The sequence below is a fragment of the Oncorhynchus masou genome, chromosome 13, assembly GCF_036934945.1.
Source record: "Oncorhynchus masou masou isolate Uvic2021 chromosome 13, UVic_Omas_1.1, whole genome shotgun sequence".
NCBI classification, from domain to species: Eukaryota; Metazoa; Chordata; class Actinopteri; order Salmoniformes; family Salmonidae; genus Oncorhynchus; species Oncorhynchus masou.
Genome location: NC_088224.1, coordinates 53,579,976 through 53,590,721, shown reverse-complemented (window position 1 = coordinate 53,590,721; position 10,746 = coordinate 53,579,976).

Here is a 10,746-nt window from a genome sequence, read left to right as displayed (position 1 = left end):
CCATTGCTTAAAGAACAAAAATAAGCAAACACGTTTGGTGTTCACCAAAAGGTATGTGGGAGACTCCCCAAACATATGGAAGAAGGTTCTCTGGTCAGATGAGACTAATATTTCGTTTTTTGGCCATCAAGGAAAATGCTATGTCTGGCGCAAACCCAACACCTCTCATCACCCCGAGAATATCATCATTATGGTGATGTTTTTCATCAACAGGGACTGGAAACTGGTCAGAATTGAAGGAATGATGGATGGCGCTAAATACAGGGAAATTATTGAGGAAACCTGTTTCAATCTTCCAGAGATTTGAGACAGGGACGGAGGTTCACCGTCCAGCAGGACAATGACCCTAAGCATACTGCTAAAGCAACACTCGAGTGGTTTAAGGGGAAACATTTAAATGTCTTGGAATTGCCTAGTCAAAGCCCAGACCTCAATCCAATTGAGAATATGTGGTATGACTTAAATATTGCTGTACACCACCCATCCAACTTGAAGGAGCTGGAGCAGTTTTGCCTTGAAGAATTAGCAACAATCCCAGTGGCTAGATGTGCCAAGCTTATAGAGACATACCCCAAGAGACTTGCAGCTGTAATTGCTGCAAAAGGTGGCTCCACAAAGTATTGATGTGGGGGGGAGAATAGTTATGCACGCTCAAGTTTTCTGTCTTTTTGTCTTATTTCTTGTTTGTTTCACAATACAAAATATTGTCTTCTTCAAAGTGTTGTGTAAATGTTGATACAATTTCCCCCCCCCCCAAAAAAAGCCATTTTAATTCCAGGTTGTAAGGCAACAAAATAAGAAAAATGCCATTCTTCTCAACATGCAGTATAAAAACCTAAGAACAACACGACATATGTACTACAGTTCACTTAGAGTGTAGAGCGTTGGGCCAGTAACCGAAAGATTGCTAGCTTGAATCCCCGAACTGACAAGGTGAAAAATCTGCCCCTGCACAAGGCACTTAACCCTAATTGCTCCAGGGTCGCTGTCAATAATGGCTGATCGGTCGCCGTGACCCCACTCTCGTGACCCCACTCTCAGAGGGGACATGCAAAAAACAAAACAAATTTCCATCTCCTACTCGTACAGGTTACTCACCATCCGGCCACCCTGGATCCTCTCCAAATACTACCACCGCGTCATGACCAGTTGCGTCATGGTATGAATGGGACATTTCTCCATCCACAACCGCACGGCCCTCCAGTGGGTGGTGAAGATGGCCCAGTATACGACTGGGACCGCGCTTCCACTCATCCAGAACATCTACTCGAAACGCTGCCTGAGGAAGGCACGCAGCATCATCAAGGGCCCCACACAACCCCCAGCCACGAGCTGTTCTCTCCCCTACTGTCGGGACACACATCACACACATCACAACTGTTGCTACCAGACTCTTATTATACTACTCAATCTATACACTTGCCCCTCATCCCCCCATCCCCAATACACGTATAAATATTGCACTTTACATTGTTCCTTCCTGTATTATGCTAATATGTTTTATTGTATTCTACTGCCACCTACTCTGTATTTTTGCATTCTTATATTGTGTTATTTTTTTATTGTTCTTTGCATTGTCTAGAAGGAACCTGCAAGTAAGCATCCCATTGGACGATGCCTACCATGCCCCTCCCACAGGTACGACCAATACAACTTGAAACCTCTCTGCTTTGGCCAATCCCATGGAATGTTCAGCACCAAGCCACACTCTCAGAGACAGAGGGCTCCACCCTACTGATAGGCAGGGTGAAATACCCATGAGCTTTCCCCTACCCTGCAAGTAGAAGAGGCTTATCTGGCTTATATAAGCTATACTCCTGAGCAGGAGTCCCTTCTCCCCTCACTGTACCAAAGTCCAAGGGCAGAGGACACCATAACAGTCTATAGAGACTTGCAGTCAATGACAGATGTAAAGGTCTGCTGGAGGCACGTATGCTGGTATGTTTTTCAAAACAACAACCAGAGAGGTATCAGCTGCCCTCTCTGCAATCGAATCTGTCCTGATTACAACCAATCTCTCCCTTTCTGCAGTGTCTGTCTTAAAAGAGCCGTGACGTCGAAAGCTTCAATCTGTTTCTGGGGCAGGAGAATATAATTCATATGCGATAATGTCCTCCCCCTCCCCGTAAGGTGAGCGTCCTGCCTTGACCTGTCCTGGGAGTCCATCAGCGGGTCACCCTGCATCCCGTTATTATGTCATCCCTGAGCCATCCGTCCAAAGCCCCCGGTGCCTGTCAATCAACCAGTCATTTTTTAGAAAATAAGTCATTTAGCAGAAGCTCTTATCCAGAGTGACTTACAGGAGAAATATGGGTTAAGTGCCTTGCTCAAGGAAACATCAACAGATTTTTCACCTAGTCGGCTCTGGGATTTGAACCAGCAACCTTTCAGTTACAGGCCCAATGCTCTTAACTGCTAGGCAAGCTGACGCCCATAAAACAGAGTCTGTGCTGCCTCCTCTCCGTTACCACACAGACAAACACCAGCCAGCCTGTTAGTGCTTCCAACACTGCATTACTGAATATCTCCTATGCACAGCAGTCATTTTGGTTCGTTATCACCAAGCCTGAGGTTTATGAAACGTTCCCCACTGCCTCAACAGCAGACCCCTCACCTCCCCATAGACGTCCACACAGAGACCTCCCTACACAGAGACCTCCCTACACAGAAAACTCCCTACACAGAAAACTCCCTACACAGAGACCTCCCTACACAGAGACCTCCCTACACAGAAACCTCCCTTCACAGAGACCTCCCTACACAGAAGCCTCCCTATACAGAGACCTCCCTACACAGAAACCTCCCTACACAGATACCTCCCTACACAGAGACCTCCCTACACTGACCAGTAGAGAGCCAGGATGGGTTAAGTGGCCATTTGGGCTCCATCCAAGCAGATGGCTGAGTGATGACACTGCCAACATGGTGTTGCATGCAGGCCTCCTTCTACAAACAGGCTCCTGAAAAGTCCTGAACAGAGGTCACCTGAGAACTCAACCTTAAAGGCATCCCACTTTCCACCTCCCCTGGGGGGTTATTTCCACCCAGAACTGGCAACCAGACTCACAGTGTAATGCAAACTAATGTGTTTGAGACAGAGGGAGAAAGAGAGTGAGTGTTTGTGTTTCAAATAAGGATCCAGTGTGTGTGTGTCTGTCGCCATCCCTGGGGGTGTCTAGCTTGTTTATCTTTCTATATTCATAAACAATACGAGTGTGCATTCCTCTAGGACTGTCTGTGTGTGTGTGTGTGTGTGTGTGTGTGTGTGTGCGTGCGTGCGTGCGTGTGTGTGTGTGTGTGTGTGTGTGTGTGGAGCACCTGAGAAGGTGCTCATTATACCTGTTAGGGCATGATGTGTTTTACACGTTGAATGCATGTAGTGGGCTATATACCAGAGCCATCTATTTAATCAATTAAGCAAATGCCGGGGTTTTGCTATAAACAATATGTGTTTGTATGTGTAGTGAAGTGGACATGTGTATGGAATAATTGAATTTAATATTTGTCTGACGATATGTTTGTTTGTGGGGGTAGGGGGAGTGCAGTGGGTGGATGCATCGGGCATCGGTACAAACAGTGCACTTCAGAGACAAACTGAGTGGGGCAGTGAGAAGGGAGAGGTCAGTGGAAGGGAGTGGGCAGTAGGTTGACGAAGGGCACACAGTGTGCTTCTGTCTCTGAAAGAGCCCCATTGATGCTAGGAGTCATGGATGCAGATGAACAAGGGGCCTTCCAGCCGACATGTCGCAGCATGGAGACACACTGCACATCCAACCCCATCCCTCGCCCCGCCTCACCTTCTCCACTCTGTAGCTAGTTCCATAGCCCACCCCAAGACACCGCCCACCCGAACAACCTCACCCAGCCTATTCATACCAGCCTACAGACACACGGACGAACAACCTCACCCAGCCTATTCATACCAGCCTACAGACACACGGACGAACAACCTCACCCAGCCTATTCATACCAGCCTACAGACACACGGACGAACAATCTCACCCAGCCTATTCATACCAGCCTACAGACACACGGACGAACAACCTCACCCAGCCTATTCATACCAGCCTACAGACACACGGACAAACAACAGAGAGACGGATAAAACCCAAGCAGCAAAACAAGTCCTCAAACATCACGCACGTGTATGCACACAAAGAAACACGTGTGTATGCACACAAAGAAACACGTGTGTATGCACACAAAGAAACACGTGTGTATGCACACAAAGAAACACGTGTGTATGCACACAAAGAAACACGTGTGTATGCACACAAAGAAACACACGTGTATGCACACAAAGAAACACACGTGTATGCACACAAAGAAACACACGTGTATGCACACAAAGAAACACACGTGTATGCACACAAAGAAACACACGGGCATGCATGCAAAACACACACCCACTCCACACACAGCAGACCTGCCCTCTGGTCACTGGAGCACTGGTCACGTCACTGAGTGAACGTGTTTCAAACTAGAATCTGTATTTGGTGAAACAGCGCCACTGTTGGCCCCAGCGCCATTTTATTTTGTGTCTAAATGGAGGAGAGGAGCATCCGACAGCGTGGTACATTGTTTCCGCAGTGCATACTCTGCTGCTCTGGGGGGGGGTGACTGTGTTCGTTGTTTGAAGTAACTTTGTTTTAGTAATGTCCCAAACAGTCGTGTCAGTTTCACCAAATATGGATTCTAGCTTTAATATACACTGAGTGTACAAAACATTAGGAACCCCTTCCTACTATTGAGTTGCACCCCCTTTTGTCCTCAGAACAGCCTCACAATTCGTCGGGGCTTGGACTCTACAATGTGTCGAAAGCGTTCCACAGGGATCCTGGCCCGCGTTGACTCCAATGCTTCCTATAGTTGTGTCAAGTTGGCTGGATGTCCTTTGGGTGGTGGACCATTATTGATGCACACAGGAAACTGTTGAGCGTGAAAAACCCAGCAGTGTTGCAGTTCTTGAAATGCTCAAACCGGTGTGCCTGGCACCTTCTACCATGCCCTTTTCAAAGGCACTTCAATATTTGGGCTTGCCCATTCACCCTCCGAATGGCACACTTAAACAATCCATGTCTCAATTGTCTCAAGGCTTAAAAATCCTTCCTTAACCTGTCTCCTCTTCATCAACACACTGATGGAAGTGGATTTAGCAAGAGACATCAATAAGGGACCATAGCTTCCACCTGGATTCACCTGGTCAGTCATGTCATGGAAAGAGCAGGTTGTCAGATCTCCCCAAGGAGATGTGGGTGTAGAGTCAGGCGCAGGAGAACCAAGTACCAAAGAAAGGGCATTTTATTTAACTGACTCAAGAAAACAACAACAGGACTCTGGGCTACAGTAATAGCACTGAAAACTCTCACTCAAACACAGTCCAGGGGGGGAAAAAACCCTGTAGAACATGAGCAAATAAAATGAAACCCAAGCTCACTGACAGTTCAACGAAAACAATCCCGCACAAAACCCCAAAGGAAATGTCGAATTAAATAACCCCCCCCTCTAATTAACCAAAGTGAAACCAGGTGATACACAAAACAGACATAACCAAAAGAAAAGGAAAAAGGATCGGTGGCAGCTAGTAGACCGGTGACGACGACTGCCGAGCGCCACCCGAACAGGGAGAGGAGCCACCTTCGGTGGAAGTCGTGACACAAATACCCATACTTGTGTTCTAAACAGTAGGCATTTTAGGTATGCGAAATTTCAAAATATCGATTATGCTTTTAATGCCAGGATGTTTTACTAATTTCAGATTTTCATCTAGTAGAATTCGCTGCACACTTTTCAGGAAGAAAATGGCATTTTCCAGAGCCAGGTGTGTTCGACAACAGCTGATAATCAGCTGATAATGATAATGATAATACCCAAATTAACCAACTGTGGGAATCATCGCAACTGAGCATGAGATGACTCATTCTCACGATGGGTGAGCCTAGTATGATGATATTTGTTGCTCATTGAATGAGTTTTATTAAACAGTCCATTGGAAATAGTTTGCAGTACGTTTAGCGCACTGTATTGCTGACTTTCCATCACAAAACACGCAGCTCAATAACGCAGTCAATCAAAATCAACACATATAGCTTTAAATCAGCAAAGGGTTGACATGGTAGCCAATATAAAACCGGTTTTACTGTCCTGACAAGTCCAGGGTGTGTGTTTTATTGGAGTCAGTGTACTGTATGCAGTGTGTGTGTGTGTGTGTGTGTGTGTGTGTGTGTGTGTGTGTGTGTGTGTGTGTGTGTGTGTGTGTGTGTGTGTGTGTGTGTGTGTGTGTGTGTGTGTGTGTGTGTGTGTGTGTGTGTGTGTGTGTGTGTGTGTGTGTGTGTGTGTGTATTGTTAGATCAGCTGTTTTGGGAATGGAGACCGCTCTACTAGTTAAAAGGAGGCAGGCTATCTACATGCCCGGAGTGACGTTAGGACCAGCTGGTGAATACAGTCACTGAGTAAACACACTGTCAATGCTGCCTGGACGGATGGAGAGAACCAGAGTAGGCCCAAATGAAAGGGAGAGATAGAGGGACGAGAGTTTAAAATGGTGAAACGGTAGAGATTCCTCAGCACAGGGCAAAGGGGACGATTTTCTCTCTCAGCTGATCTTCTTCCCTTTCATGTTTATGAAGCCAGACATGATCCTCCAACTTCATGCCGTATGAACCCAGTGTACCTTAGAGTCCGGCGAACAAATAGAATAGAATCAATCACTCAAATGTATTTATAAAGCCCTTTTCACCTCAGCAGATGTCACAAACTGCCATACAGAAACCCAGGATAAAAACCCCAAACAGCAAACAGTGCAGATGTAGAAGCATGAATGAGTTACAGGTATCATAGTAAAGGACACAGACTGTTGCTCCAAGATGTCTAATCGTTGTCTCAGACCATCAGAGTATTATCTAGCGAGCATGAAAATAGAGTCTGTGTCAGTGTATTAGATTTACATCAGAGGGGTCACCATGAACTCACACTCATGAACAAGCGCTGACACACCGACCCCTACACTCACGTACGCACCTACGCACACACGCACACTGTCTCAGACGTCCACAGCTTGGTTTAACAGAGAGCCCAGTTGTTCCCCCAGTTCCTCCCTCCCCTCCTCAGACGAGACGGCGCAGGTCTACATTTCAAAGGCCAAGGTCACGGTGGCCTGCATGCGTACACCAGGAAGTCAGACGCTAGTGAGAGTAATTAGGGGGCTGGGGAGTGGAAGCCTTCAATCTCTCTCCCGACTCTGTCCATCTCTGTCTCTCTCTCTCTCTCTCTCTCTCTCTCTCTCTCTCTCTCTCTCTCTCTCTCTCTCTCTCTCTCTCTCTCTCTCTCTCTCTCTCTCTCTCTCTCTCTATATATATATATATATATATATATATATATATATATATATATATACTGTATGCATAGTCACTTTAACCATATCTACATGTACATACTACCTCAATCAGCCTGGCTAACCGGTGTCTGTATGTAGCCTCGCTACTTTTATAGCCTCACTACTGTATATAACCTGTGTTTTTACTGTTGTTTTATTTCTTTACCTACCTATTGTTCACATAACACCTTTTTGCACTATTTGTTAGAGCCTGTAAGTAAGCATTTCACTGTTAGGTCAGAGACCTGTTGTATTCAGCGCACGTGACAAATAAAATTTGATTTGATTTGAATCTTTTCTTCCACGCCCAGAAATCTTCTCCTTTTACTCTCTGTTCCGAATGCACTGGACGACCAGTTCTTATTGCCTTAAGCCGTACCCTTATCCTACTCCTCCTCTGTTCGACTGGTGATGTAGAGGTTAACCCAGGCCCTGCAGCCCCCAGCACCACTCCCATTCCCCAGGCGCTCTCATTTCTTGACTTCTGTAACCGTAAAATCATTGGTTTCATGCATGTTAACATCAAAAGCCTCCTCCCTAAGTTTGTTTTATTCACTGCTATAGCTCACTCCGCCAACCCTGATGTCTCTGCCGTGTCTGAATCCTGGCTTAGGAAGGCCACAAAAAATCTTGAAATTTCTATCCCCAGTTACAAAATATTCCGACAAGATAGAACTGCCAAAAGGGTCGGCGTTGCAATCTACTGCAGAGATAGCCTGCAGAGTTCTGTCATACTATCCAGGTCTGTGCCCAAACAATTCAAGCTTCTACTTTTAAAAATCCACCTTTCCAGAAACAACTCTCTCACCGTTGCCGCTTCTATAGACCACCCTCAGCCCCCAGCTGTGCCCTGGACACCATATGTAAATTGATTGTGAGGTGACCTAAACTGGGATATGCTTAACACCCCCACCGTCCTGCAATCTAAGCTATACGCCCTCAATCTCACAAAAATGATCAAGGAACCTACCAGGTACAACCCTAAATCCGTAACCATGGGCACTCTCTTAGATATCATACAGAACAACTTGCCCTATAAATACACCTCTGCTGTCTTCAACCAGGATCTCAGCGATCACTGCCTCATTGCCTGCGTCCGCAGTCAAATGACCAGCCTCATCACTGTCAAACGCTCGCTAAAACACTTCAGCGAGCAGGCCTTTCTAATCGACCTGGCCCGGGTACCCTGGAAGGATATTGACCTCATCCCGTCAGTAGAGGATGACTGGTTGCTCTATAAAAGGGTTTTCCTCACCATCTTAAATAAGCATACCCCGTTCAAAAAATGTAGAACTAAGAACAGATATAGCCCTTGGTTCACCCCAGACTTGACTGCCCTTGACACAAAAACATTCTGTGGCATTCTGCATTAGCATCGAATAGCCCCCGCAATGTGCAACTTTTCAGGGAAGTCAGGAACCAATATACACAGTCAGTTAGGAAAACAAAGGCTAGCTTTTTCAAACAGAAATTAACATCCTGTAGCACTAACTCCAAAAACCTTTGGGACACTGTAAAGTCCATGGAGAATAAGAGCACCTCCTCCAACCTGCCCACTGGTCATCTCCAAAGCCAACACTTCCTTTGGCTGCCTTTCCTTCCAGTTCTCTGCTGCCAATGACTGGAATGAATTGCAAGAATCACTGAAACTGGAGACTCGTATCTCCCTCACTAACTTTAAGCATCAGCTGTTAGAGCAGCTTACCGATCAATGTACCTGTACACAGCCAATCTGTAAATAGCCCAGCCAACTACCTCATCCCCATATTGTTCTTTGTCTTCTTGCTCTTTTGCACCCCAGTATCAACATCATCATCAACTGCACATCTGTCACTCCAGTGTTAATGCTAAATTGTAATTATTTTGCCTCTACGGCCTATTTATTGCCTTACCTCCCTAATTCTTCTACATTTACAAACACTGTACATATATTTTTCTATTGTGCTCTTGACTGTACGTTTGTTTATGTGTAACTCTGTGTTCTTGTTTTTGTCGCACTGCTCTGCTTTATCTTTGCCAGGTCTCAGTTGCAAATGAGAACTTGTTCTCAACTGGCCTACGTGGTTTAATAAAGGTGAAATAAAAAATCAATAAAAAACTCATTGTTTCCATCTTACTACCCCTTATGTAAAAACCACATTAATTTTATGCCATCTCGTGTAATTTGTTCCAATATCACATGTGATCTTAGGTGAAGTTAATGTTATCACGAGACAAAGTGTAATACATCGTGATAACATGAAACTACATGTGATTTTCATATGGGAAATCATGTGTTTTTTTTTAAGGGCCCTCACAGTCTTCTACGCCATCTCTCCCCTGCCTATCTCTATCTTTCCCAGCTCCTCGTTATATCACTCAATCCTTCACTAACTCCCTCTCTGTCTCTCTGTGTCTCACTCCCTTTCTCGCCCTGCCTCTCTGTCTCATCCTACCCTGACCCCTGTTCTGACCTGATTCGGGGTAACCATGCCCTTGGTCTACGGCTCACTGGCCATTCTTTAATGCTTTACGGGAAAACTATCTCCATGGTAATCCTCTTAGGCGGGTCAACATTCAACAATGGCTCACCAAGAGAGGCCCAATCCATCCCAAAGTGCAGAAAACACCTTTGAAACACGCTAAAACACTTACTTTATTGATTTAAATTGGGTGAAAAGGTGGTCCTCCTTGCTCTACTTCTTCGTGTGAGTTACGGTCCTAAAAGGAACTGACACACATAGACATCATCATGACCCCAAACCTCACAAACAACAACTCCACAGGCCCTGGTGCTTTATCAGGCCCCACAATGGGAGCAAATGGGGAAAAAAAAACAAACAGGCAAAAGAAAAGACACCGGACAAAAACACCTCGATCAAAGGCATCAAAACCTTCCTTTTTTCTACGATAGAGAGAGACAGAAAGAGAGAGGAGGAACCTGCTTTTCAATGGGCCGTCCTGGGAAAGCATCGGCCAAACAAGAGAGGGACGAAAAGCAAACGGATGATATGGATTTACGTTGGCCAGTGGAATGACAGAGGGAGTTTGTTCTTACATACTTTGGTGGCAATGACGCATTCACAAAGAAAAGTTGAGTGGTGTGGGTGGGTGGGTGGGGTGGGTGGGTGGGGGGTGGGGGTGAATGAATAAGTGAAAAGAAAAGGGAGAGAATGGGCTGACGGAAACGCTGGACAATAGTTTATTCATGTGTAAGGGACAGGACAAACGTCAGTGTCTAAACTACTTTAAGATTTAACTCAAACATTCAGTTGAAGTTTGGAAGTGATTATTCACACATCCTCATCTAAAATGAATTTAAGGGGGACATTTTCTTGGAAACCTGTGGAGTTGATGACTGCAACACAGAGTTGTCAAATCTCCATGGTCTG